The sequence below is a fragment of the Ursus arctos genome, unplaced genomic scaffold, assembly GCF_023065955.2.
Source record: "Ursus arctos isolate Adak ecotype North America unplaced genomic scaffold, UrsArc2.0 scaffold_4, whole genome shotgun sequence".
NCBI lineage: Eukaryota > Metazoa > Chordata > Mammalia > Carnivora > Ursidae > Ursus > Ursus arctos.
The window spans coordinates 48,904,664-48,917,435 of NW_026623056.1; the positions used below are offsets into that span (position 1 = coordinate 48,904,664).

The 12,772-nt window shown below is 35.8% G+C and overlaps 1 pseudogene; it reads right to left on the bottom strand.

The window, feature by feature from the left end:
- Positions 1–4,916: 4,916 nt before the first annotated feature.
- LOC113256326 (ATP synthase F(0) complex subunit B1, mitochondrial-like) lies at positions 4,917–5,707 on the bottom strand (annotated as a pseudogene).
- Positions 5,708–12,772: the final 7,065 nt, after the last annotated feature.

Genomic DNA, 12,772 nt, shown 5'->3' on the forward strand with positions numbered 1-12,772 from the left:
TCTAATTGCTCTGTCTTCCATGCCCCTTATAGTAAGATTACAAATATTTGTAAAAAGAGAAGATTATGCGTCAGTGCTTTTTAAACTGCATTCCAAGGAGATTGGGGCTCTTTAGATATGCCCCGAGCTGGGGCTGGGGTGGTGTATACAGGAAAGACAGAGGCTAAGCAACTGGGCTAAACTCTGTCCATGGTCACTTCCACTAGAGCAACTTTTATTCCTTGCGATTTCTCATTTTATTTTGAAAAGCTTGAGTCACTAATGTGCTATTTCACAGGAACATTTCCTTAAAATATTATGTCCTAAGAGGTTTATTTTAAAGAGCGAAACATTTGAACCTTGTAATTATATAGTATAACACACATTTATAAAAGTGTTCGAAACATCTGTAACTGTATTTATAACACTAAACAAACACCCACATAAACACCAAGTTCGACAAGTAGAAGATGGCTGGCATCCCAGAAGCCTCTTCCCTGACCCCACTTAAATACTTCCTCTTTCCCCTCAAAGAAACTTCTATCCTGACTTCTAACCCTCTGCTTTTGCCTGCCCCCCCCAGTAGTGTGTTATTCTATTATATGAATAGACCATGATTTATTTATCCATTTTTCTTCTGATCGATCATTTGATTTGTTCGTAGTCTGGGCTACTATGAATAATGTTGCTGCTTTAAATATTGTCGTATCGATTTTGTTGTACATGTGTATGCATTTCTGCTAGGTTCACAATGAGGAGTGGAGGTGCTGATGATAGGGTATGAGTGGATTTGAATAAACAGCTTTATTTGATACCAAACAATTTTTCAAAGTAATTATTTCCATTTACAGTCTCCCCAGCAATGTACGAGTGTTCGTTTCCCATTGTTCCTTCTTCACACCAATACTGGGTATTTTCTTTCTCTTTAATTTTAGCTGTCCTATTGGATATATAGTGTAGCTCGTTATGGTTTTAATTTTCATTTCCTCAAGCTACTGAAAAGTAGGCCATTTGGATGTTTTCTTTTTGAAGCACCTTTCAATTTCTTGCTCATGATACTATTGGATTGTCTGTTTGTTTTACTATTGGGATGTCTCTCTATTGGTTTTTGCGAGTTCATTGTATATTCTGAAGATAAGCCCTCTGTTTACGATATGTATTACAAGTGACTGCTCCCTTCTGCAGCTTGCTTTTCATTTTCTTAGTGGTATCTTTTGATGAATAGAACTTCTTACATTTAATGTAGGCCGTTGATCAATTTTTGCCTTTATGATTTAGGTTCCTTGTGTATGTGCGTGTGTGTGTTTCTGTACATGCGTAAGTTCTGTTTAAATAATAGCATTTCCAGGGATGCCTTGGTGGCTCAGTCAGTTAAGCATTCAACTCTTGATTTTGGTACAAGTCATGATCTCAGTTTCGTTATATTGAGCCCCAGGTGGGGCTCTGAGCTGGGTGAGGAGCCTGCTTAAGATTCTCTCTCTCTCTCTCTCCCCCTCTGCCCCACCCCCCTTGGGTGCACATGCTCTCTCTCTCTCAAAAAAATAATAAATTAAAAAATAAATTATCTTTCAATGCTGTGGTTATATATTCTTATTATATCCTAGAGCAACACTGTCCATAGAACTTTCTACAGTGATGGAAATATTCTGTATCTGCACTGTCGAATACTATTTTTAAGTGCTTTTGAGCACTTGCAATGTGGCTAGTGTGACTGAGAAACTGAATTTTAAGTCTTATTTAATTTTAATTAATTTAAATAGCTACTTGTAGCTACTTAAGCTACTATGTCAGGGTAACTTTACAAGCTTTATTGCATTGTCTTTTACGTTTAAGTCTACAATCCAGCTGGGAATCATTTTGTGTGGTTGTACGGTGTGAGGTAAGGTCCAGGCTTAATATTTTTTGCCTTATCCAATTGCCTAGAACAATATAGTGAAGTGATTTCTTTCTTCACTTCTCTATAGCACCACTTTTATCATAAATTATCATATTATAATTAGATATATACACACTTGGGTTTGTCTTTGAGCTCTTTATTCTTGTCTATTTGCATATTTTTGTGTTGATTCTATATGATTTTAATTATATGGATTTATTAATATTTATAATATTTAAAAGTGTTTCTACTTTATTTTTAAGGGCTTCTATATTTCCATATAAAGTTTAGAATCAGCTTGTCAAGTTACACACACATGCAAAATTCTGTTGGGTTTTGATTTGGATTTTATTGACCACTCTATAGGCCAGTTTGGGAGATAACTGACATCTTTACATTATTGAGTTTTCTAAGAAGTGTCAAACCCCTTACATGGTCTTTTCTTTGGTCAAACATGTGGCAATTTTTCACATCTTTTATTGGATTTATTCATAGAGATTTAATATTTTTGATACTATTATAAACGACATCTCTAAATATTTCATTTTCTGTTTGTTGTTGGTATAGAAATGCAATTGATTTTCATTATATTTACCTTGTATTGGGCAATCTTGCTAAGCTCACTTATTTATTCTAATAATTTATTTTAGATTCTCTCGTATATTCTCTAAGCAGATCATAAGCAAATAATGACTGTTTTATTTCTCCTTTTCTGAATTTCAAACCTCTTACTTCTTTTTATTGCCTATTGCGCTAGCTAGAACTTCCAGTACGAAGTTAGGTAGTAAAGACACAGGGAACATTGTTGGATTGTTCCTGATATCAGGGAGAAAGCTTTTGGAGTTGTACCATTTTGGATATGCCATCCACTGTGATTTTTTCTCCACTAGATATCTTCTAAGAAGTTATATGTCTTCTGTGCTAGAAGTTGTATACAGAATTTTATCAAATGCTCTTTTGCATCTATTGAGATGATCAGTTATGTTTTCTCCTTTTTTCTACTAATGTAATGATTTGATTTTTGAATATTAAGCCAACCTTGTATTTGTGGAATAACCCAATTTAGTCATGATATGTTATCCTTTTTCTATATCAGTTAGCTAAAATTTTGTTTAGTTTTTTGCATCTATGGTTTTGAGCAAAATTGGCCTGTATCAAGGTTATACTGATTTCATAGAAAGAGGGGAAACGTTTCTTCTTTTTCTATTCCTTGAAAGAGTGCATAGAATAGATTTTATTTTTTAAAAAATTGTTGGTAGAATTCATTAGTTAAGCTATTTGGGTCTGGAAATTTTGGGGGAGGAATAAAGAGGTTTAAAATGACAGATACACAAATTAAAGGAGGTTATTGATTCAGAGCTTCTATTCTTTTTTTAAATTTTTTATTATGTTATATTAGTCACCATACAGTACATCATTAGCTTTTGATGTACTGTTCTATGATTCATTGTTTGAGTGTAACACCCAGTGCTCCATGCAATACGTGCCCTCCTTAATACCCATCACCAGACTAGCCCATCTCCCCACCACCTCCTCTCTGAAACCCTCAGTTTGTTTCCCAGAGTCCATAGTCTCTGTGGTTCATTCCCCCTTCTGTTTACCCCCCCTTCAGAGCTTCTATTCTTGGGTCAATATCAGTAAGTTATATTTTTATTTTCTGGGAACCTGTCATTTCATCTAAATTTCCAAACTTAATGGCTTAAATGTTTATGATATTTATATTTTTTATTTTTTAAATTTTTAAAAAAGATTTTATTTATTTATTTGCTGGAGAGAGAGAGAGCGAGAGAGCACACAAACATGGAGAGTAGCAGGCAGAAGGAGAAGCAGGCTCCCTGCCAAGCAAGAAACCCAATGTGGGACTCAATCCCAGGACCCCAGGATCATGACCTGAGTGGAAGGCAGACACTTAACTGACTGAGCCACCCAGGCATCTCAGGGTTGACTTTTTAAAAAATAAATTTGGTAAACCTCCAAGTAGAGTTACCAAGATAAAAAGAGAGAGAACTCAAATATAAAAATATGAATGAAATAAGAGACATTACAACTAACACCACAGAAATACAGAGTATCATAAGAGACTACTATGAACAGTTATATACCAACAAATTGAACAACCTCGAAGAAATGGAGAAACATACAACCTACCAAGACTGAATCCTGAAGAAATAGAAATAGAAAATCTGAACAGGCCAATAATGGGTAAAGAGATTGAATCAGTAACTGAAAACTTTCCAACAAAGAAAAGCCCAGGACCAGATGGCTTCACATCTGAATTTTACAAACATTTAAAGAATTCATGCTAATTTTCAAACTCTTCCAAAAATTGAAGAGGGAACACCTCCAAACTCATTTTATGAGGCCAGCAATACCCTCATACCAAGGCCAGGCAAAGACACTACAAGAAAACAAAATTTTAGGCCAATATATCCCTGTGAACATAGATGCAAAAATTCTGAACAAAATACTAGCAAACCAAATTCAACAGCATATTAAAAAGATCATACAGTATCATCAAGTGAAATCTATCCTTGGGTGCAAAGAAGTTCAACATACACAGATCAGTAACTATTAAATACCACATCAACAGAATAAACTATAAAAATTCTATGGTCTCAATAGATGCAGAAAAAACATTTGACAAAATTCAACATCCTTTTATGATAAAAACTTTCATAAATAAGTTATAGAAGAAATGTACCTCCACAAATAAGGCCATATATAACAAACCCACAGCTAATACCATTCTTAATAGTGAAAAGAACTAATTTTTATTTTATTTTATTTTTATGTTTTTTTAGTCAGGCAAAAAATTTTATTAAAAGCAAACTACTCATTCAAAAGTGATCAAGGAACAACTCAAAATATAGAACAAGAAGGATAAACAACTTCTCATTGGCCAATAAGTTGTTTTAATTTTCTCACTATATGAAACTTAAACTTTTCATTTTTAGGAAAGGTTAAGTGTAACTTTAGTAGACAGCAATGCAGAAAGATTTTATCACACAGACTGGTTTCCTTAGTCAATTACTTCTAGCTGTCTCCATTGGGATAGACGCATTTACAGACCTAGCTGCGCTTGAGCCTTCTTTGCAAGCGGCTTTAGATCTGCAGTGCGCTTGGCAGTTGTCTCCTGTTGCTGCTGTGTGTGGATGCTCTGCACCACAGGCTTCTCCACCCAGTTTATCACATGCTCTTGGTCCTTTTGACGCACCATGCTCTGCACGGAGATGTGATAGTCCAGGCAATTCTTCACCTCCTTGTATACTCTATGTAGCCATTCCTGGTAAGTAAACTCCAGTGTCATAGCAATGTTATTCATCTAGACATCAAAAAGGTAATGGCACTTTTGAAACAGTGCCTGCTGTGACTTCTCCATATCATTTGCATCCAATCTGTTTGATGGAAGCCTGTTTCACTTCTAGTTGGGCGACTTTTTGCTCATTGAGTTTATCAGCAAATTCTCCAATAGAGGTACTATATATATATATATTTTTTTTGAGGTACCGTATTTTTTAAATATATAGATTAGTAACCCTGTTGTTGATAGAGCAGAGAAGGTCTCTGCAGTAATCACGTATATTTCTATGGGCAGAAAATATAAGCCCAGTTCGAAGCACATTAACGTTCTGTTACCCCAGTTTTGGGATAAAGGAACTGGAAGAATTCCTTGGGGGATCAGCCCCAAATGAACATTTCCTCCGTATTCAGGAAGGGGTGGTACAGGGGCAAGACTTGGCTGCCCTATGTGAAAGATCCTTGCTGCCTGCAACACCCCTGGACCAAGGAGGTCTGCGTTCTTTAGACAGGGGCGGCCGTGGCGGCTGTAGAAAGCACCTCCTGGGACAGCATGGTCAGTGAGGGTCCACGCAGTAGTCAAGAACTAATTTCTTAGTTGTGTATCAGATATATCTGTCAATTCTACTTTTTAAAAATAACTTCACTTCATTGCTTTATTTGTATCTATCTAATTTTGAGTGCTTTATTCATTTATTCTCACTTTTCAAGGTCAATCTTTTTAACGACATCTGAAGTAATAACCCAGAAGTTTTGGCTTATAGGGATCTGAATTTTATTTTGCCCAATTAATCTCTTGCATATTTGATTTTTATTATTGATATTTTAATTATGTAGGGAATTTAAAAAAAATACGACTTTCTTCCTTTTTATATCTTACCTGAAATCCTGGGATGTTTACTATGGTCTCCCCGTGTGTGGGTCACGAATTCCAACTTCTGTCTCTCTAGCACTGATAGACTCCTGGAGTCTTGGCTTTACAATTTGGCATCTCAGCTGGGGTTTTTTGCTTGGGACTTCAAGTCTCACTCTTCATTGGAAAGTCTTAGGAGTTGGAAATTCCTCAAGGGCAAATTGCTGCTGCATTTTGGGTTATCCTGTTGTTCCTTTCTCCTTGTTATTTTTTGTCCCCTTTGGTGTGTGTCTCCCAGCCTGATGAAACTGCTGTAAGCCACAATCTACCACTCGTGTTTAAAAATGATGGTCCAAATTACCAATATTCTGAGAGGAAAACTAGTCATCAAAGTGGGTTCATCTTTATCTGCCCTTCTTTTCTGTGGGGTCTTTGCCCCTCAACTCCCGATTGTCTTGGTTGTTCTCTAATGCCTTCACTGATGCTTTCAAACTTTTAAGAATGTATTTGATTCAGCTTTTATAATTGTTTTTGGCAAACAAATTGGTAATGAGAATACAAGATTTTCCCCTTAATACATTCTTTTCTTATAACGTTCAATTCCTTCTTAATTTAAAGCTTAGCTTTTATTCCAGTTTATTCTACTTTAAGCTTACTTCTTATGTTTCAAAAAGTCTGTTTTCTTTTAATTTTCTTAAAAATACAAAGTTGATAATTTCTAACAATGTCTTTGGTTTCTTACGGTAAATCATTTTATGTGCGTGCCCTGTATCCCTATGGGACTGCCTTGCTTTATGTTATTTAATATTGCTTTACTCATTCTTGAAAGAGAAGAAATCTCCCCAGCTTCTGTGTTTGGAAAAAGCAATTTAAAATTTCTCTAAGTCCCCTGTACTCTTCACTCGGGTGTGGAGTACGTTTTTACTTTTGTTAGAAGGGGGTTGCTTTTGTTAGGTATCTAACTAACCAGATTTCCAAGGTCAATGGATCATTGCTTTAGAATGGCTCTGCCAGATCGTCTGTCTTACAGCTAGATTGACTGACTCAGAGGGAGCTGACTCCTGCATCCCTAGAGAACAACCACGGTTCTTTGACCAGGGTAGTCCTTGCGATATAACAATCCCAAATGTCCTGGTTTCCTTGCCTTTTTCTTTATCTCACCCTTCTAGAGATTTCACGTTAAAAGATGCAATGTAGCTCCACTTATGTGCCTTTATAAGCTACAACTACCTTGGATTACAGAGGGCTATAAAAAATGAGGCTTTTGGAAGAAGACTGTCTTAAAAATTGTTCTTGAGTTGTAGAGGAGTGACTGCCAAGTGTGGGATAAGGGAAAGAGCAGAGGTTTCATGTCCAGCAGTGCTGGGCTTTCATACTGGTTACCCACTCTCAAGCTACTCGGTAGTGGAAAGATCTAAACTTTTCTCAATGGTAAAATTGGTACGACAATGTACCCTCCTGAAAGGATGATTGAGGGACAAACTAACAAACACAACACAATTAGCATGCTCTTGGTGAAAAGAGAGTGCTCCAAATACTAGCTATTGTTACTAATTTTATTATTATCGTTACTTTAGTAATCATTACTAACCTCTTTTTGGATATAAGACTCTTTGAGAAATCCATGTATTTTGTTCATGAAGTGAGGTTTTGTAATATTTCTAATCTGGTGAGGTGGGGGACAGGGTCCAATGAAAACTAGGGTGTGGCAATGAAAAAAGGCGGTCTTGTGGGAAGCTTAGTCTTAGGCCAGTCTTTGCAATACAAATGATGTAGCCCAGTCATCTTGGAGGCAAGGGTTTTCACATCAGAGCCTGTGCAATGCCCTATTATACTTCTCCATGTCTCCCAAAGTTCTTGTTGTCTCTGCCATGTCTGACCTCATTTCATTTTGAAGGCCTTCGCAAGCTGACTTCAATTTATCTTTCCAGCCAGAACTCAAACCATTTACGCTCAGATATTCCAAGTTACAATCATATCAGGCAACTGTGATAGTCTCTGGATATTTTAACTCTTTTCCTCAACCATTCAGTTTTTTGTACTATTCTCCCAGACTGACCAGGCTTAATTGCCTTTTCTCATTTGTTATTGTCAACACTAATTCTTATATTTTTCTTCCTGCTTCATGAGTCAGCAAAAGTATCTTCTTCCCAAGACCTCTCCCCTTACTCCTCACTACTCTTAGGGTATTTTATCCTGCATTTGAAAACTTATATTTGCTATTCTTCACCCTCCAAGCTGTAAATCTTTTGACCTGTGTATTATTTTTCTTTACATTTCCTGGCAATGAGGTACAATTTTTGTACCTGGTAAGCATTCAGTAAAGGCCATTTAAAACTGAACTCCCATATCTTAATTAATGATAATGTCTTTATTTAGATGCCACTGGTAAAAGATTTTACTTAGACAAACAGAAAATGCCTACTTTCAAAATCTGTTCGTTATAATTATGTTTGAGTGTAGCCAACTGTTACTCACAGTTTTAATCATCAATCTACTCGATGATTATTTAAACTAATACTGCTTTCATTTCTGTGGTCCCAGCTGTAATCATTGAGTCAGAGAAGTACTCTGTTATTAATTATAAACGACTGGGTACTTCATACTGCACAGAATATCTCTAAATTTCCTTCATAGGATCAATAAGCCTTTTCCTAGATTTTTAAGCCTTACTTGCAGAATTCTTAAATGAAGTACTCATTCTCTTACTCTCAGAATTAACACCTTTTTATTCTTGATCTTGGTGAATGATACCACTGAGCTTTCTGAGTCAGAAACTGTAGTGTTTCATCCAGTCTTTTCTTTCCTCTATTCTATTTATAAGCCCTATCTAAATCTACCAATTCATTTAAGTTTCAAAATAAAATGCAGCTCTTTTATTTTGTCATTATCTTTTCTTTCTTGCAATAAGTAGTAACAATTCCCAACTTATGTCCCTGACCTTAATCTCTTTCCACTCTAGTCTGTCTGTTTTTTTTTTTTTTTAAAGATTTTATTTATTTATTTGACAGAGATAGAGACAGCCAGCGAGAGAGGGAACACAAGCAGTGGGAGTGGGAGAGGAAGAAGCAGGCTCCTAGTGGAGGAGCCTGATGTGGGGCTCGATCCCAGGACGCCAGGATCACGCCCTGAGCCGAAGGTAGACGCTTAACGACTGCGCCACCCAGGCGCCCCACCACTCTAGTCTGTCTTAAAAATAGTTGAGGATTTAATCGATGCCAGTTTTCAAAATGATTATTCAGTAATACCATCTATGTGGCTTGAAAATCTATTAGATTTAAGTGGCTGAAATTACTTAATTGAAACTTCTCATCTTTGACTTAATTGATCTTGTCAGCCTCATCTGGTACTATTCCTTTCTGTGTAGTTCAATTCCAGGAACACACCAGATCCTTTAAGTCTCTGTTGTCCTTTGCTTATTTTCTGCCTAGAACAGCCCTTCTTTGCTGGCAAGTTCCTACTTACCCTTCAGGATCTAACAAAATATTAATTCCCAGGTAAGAAGTTGCTTTTTCCTCGGGGCTTCTCAGCCCTTTGCTAATGTACCTTCAGTAGTTACTGCAGTGGGTAGTTATTTATCTATTATCTTTGTCCCCCTGGAGTGTAAACCCTGAGAGAGCAGGGTTCCTAAATTACTTATCTTTGTAACCCAGGGATTGCAATGCCTAATAATGGTAGGGACACATACTGCTTTTCTTAACTCTGGCTCTAAAATTTCAGCCACATGTTTAAGATATAAAGAGAAAGACCCTAGATGCAAGTTAGGAGACCTGAGTTCTAGTCCTGGGTTGGTTATTAACAAGCTGTATAATCTTGGGTGTATCACATCATCTCTTTGTACTTTGGTTTCCTCATCTGTACAGTGAGGAGATTGGACTTGATGTTGTCTGGGGACCTTCCTGTTCTAAAGGATGACAATTCTAGGTGGGGAGGCTTATACACTGATTTGAGCAGATCTGCCAATGGTAATGTTCTAGGACACATTTTTAATTTATAACTATTCATTTCTAACCACCCACTCATTCTGATTTAATGAATTTTATTTCAGAGTGAAACATTAAAGTTCACAGTGTTAGAGTTTAGACACGTGATCTTGGAAACACATGGGGTCCTCACTGCATATGGTGCGCACAAAAAAGCTTTTAATTAAACACATGAAATGTATTAGTCACATGCTCTTGAGAAAACTATAAAAAGGTCCCATCCCAAGCCCAGATGTGCCCTTGGGAAGGATTGGGCCGGCAATAGCGGAGGAGGGGTGAGAGTTTCAGCTATGATTACTCCCATCTGTTGTTCTTTGAAACAAACAAACAAAAAAAGTTCCGTAAATGAACACTAGACGTGGGAAAAGTTATAAGAAGCTGATATCAGAGTTGGACTAAATATGTAAAATAGCTTCATAGTCCTAAATTTTGAGGTGAAATTTTAGATTTCAGATTTTGTTAAAGTTGCAACTGCTTGTCACCTCTTTTGTTCTTTGACTTTTGCTCTTTGAATTCATTGATGCTTCTGTGATGAGTCTAGAACATACTATATATTATGGTAGATAAATCTGCCCCATGGAGCTTATTTGATCAGAATTTTTCCAAACATAGTTTTTCAAATATGTTTTAGACACATAATACATTGATCCAAACATGTGTGGACAACAGTGATACCAATTTTCTTAATTCATTTAAGGATCAGAGAATAATTACAAGTGGAGAGAACTCAGGTAATGTCATATTAATCAATTTAGCTTCAGTAAGCCACCATTTAATTTAATAAAGAGAGACACACTACAACACAGGGTAGATTTTAAATTATTAGCTACTCTGTTATATTTTCTGAATAGCAGCAGAGTTTTAGATAGTGTGTACCCTCCATGACTGTTGGTATTAATAAATAATTGAATGAACCAACTAAATTCTATAGATAACGTTAATAAAGTATGCAGTTGATGTCTGGAGATTGTTAAAGACTGAGGTGCTGAGAATATTTCACTCTGATTTAAATTTCTAATTTGTTGCTGTTCATTATAATTTAAGATCCTTCTGTGAATTTATGTAAGTCCAAAGAAGATAGATAGTTTGTGCTTAACCTTTCTAATGTATTTAAATGTATTAATGTAATGTATTTAAAATGTTTTAATGTATTTGTTCTACATAGTTGAAAAATATCATGAAGCTGACAAGCAAATAATTCCTCTGAGATACTTTGCACTCTGATTAAATGTGGAATCTTTGAATAGTTTTTTAAATGTGTAATTTTTAGGGATGCCAATATTTTAAAAATAGCAACTAAATATTGTATTTTCTTCATGCAATCAGATTAAAAACAACACCTAAGTACAATAAGTTTCCTTTACGAGTTCTACCTAGTAGTCAGATTTAGAGGCTTCATTCACTACAGCTGTAGAGAATCACTCTAAAGAGAAAAGCTGTTGCATCAAGTTACGGGACATGGGAACAATTTCAAATACATTAGGGTATTCTTTCCAAAGCCAGTTTATAGGAAGGATAAGGATCATAATTTAACTACTGAAGTAATTTTGCCCTTGTTTTTTCTTCTTATTGTAAATCTGAAGGAAATGTGATACAATTTGTTTTTAACATGCTCACATGTGTTCCTATGGGATCTCTTAAATCAAGAGAAAAATCTTGGTATTTCCGGGGACAAAAAATATGAACACATCTGGCATTCACAAAACGTGCTGAGTGAGTGGATCAATAAATGCCCAGCGACTTCAGTATTTTCTGCTCTGCTGGACCACTGATAACTTTCTGAATGCCATCTTAGAGATGTCTTCTACACTGAAGCTGGTAAGGAAAGTGCCTCCCTTAGCACTCAACTATAGAATATTTGGGAAAATTTGAAGGAAAAGCAAGAATTCTTTTTTCTCTCTCAAATTAATTTACAAAGTTAATGCAATCTCACTCACAATTCTGGCAGGATTTTTCACGTAATGAGACAGATTCGAAAATTCAGATGGAAGAACAGTGGTCAACTCCAAGGGATACTGTTCATATTTTGTTTTATGGAAAAGTCATCTATTTTAGCAGTACAAAGGCCAAAAGTAATCAAGAAGTTTGAACAAAGACATAAGGAGTATATCTGTTCTGCTAGATATACCATGACTCATTATAGAACCATGGTGTAGAATGGGTGCAGGAATGCACAATGGAGAAGACAGAGCTGAGAGAAGATCCATGCATATGCCAAACCCTTGTAATAGAGGTGGCATTGAGATCATTGGGGAAATCATTACTGAGTAGATGGGTATGCCAATTGGCTCTCTATATGGAAAACTATAAAAATAGATCTCTATCTCATATTGCATGTCAGAATGTAAAAAAAGAAACTTTGCAATATTCAGGAGTAAACATAAAGAATATCTTTGTGAACTTGGGGTAAAGAAGAATTTCTTAAAGGAGAGATAAAACCCAAAAGTTATGAAATAAAAGACGAATTTGTCTAAAATAAAGCATATCCCTTTCAACACAACACAACACAAACAAATTTAAAAGTCAAGTGATAGATGAGAAGAAGAGATTTGCAACATGAAGATTAGGATCCAGAATGATGGATAATGAATAAAAAAATAAATACATATGAAATATAAAGTAATGTTTATTTCTTGGAAACGGCTGCTCAGAAAACAGAGCTTATCTGCAATGTATGGGCAGCCTAAAACCACCCAGTCAGTGATATTTTTGCAAGTCTGTAGGAGACTCAGTTTGGAGTTGGTTAAAACAATAAAATAAACAAATAAAATGATATAAAGTTTA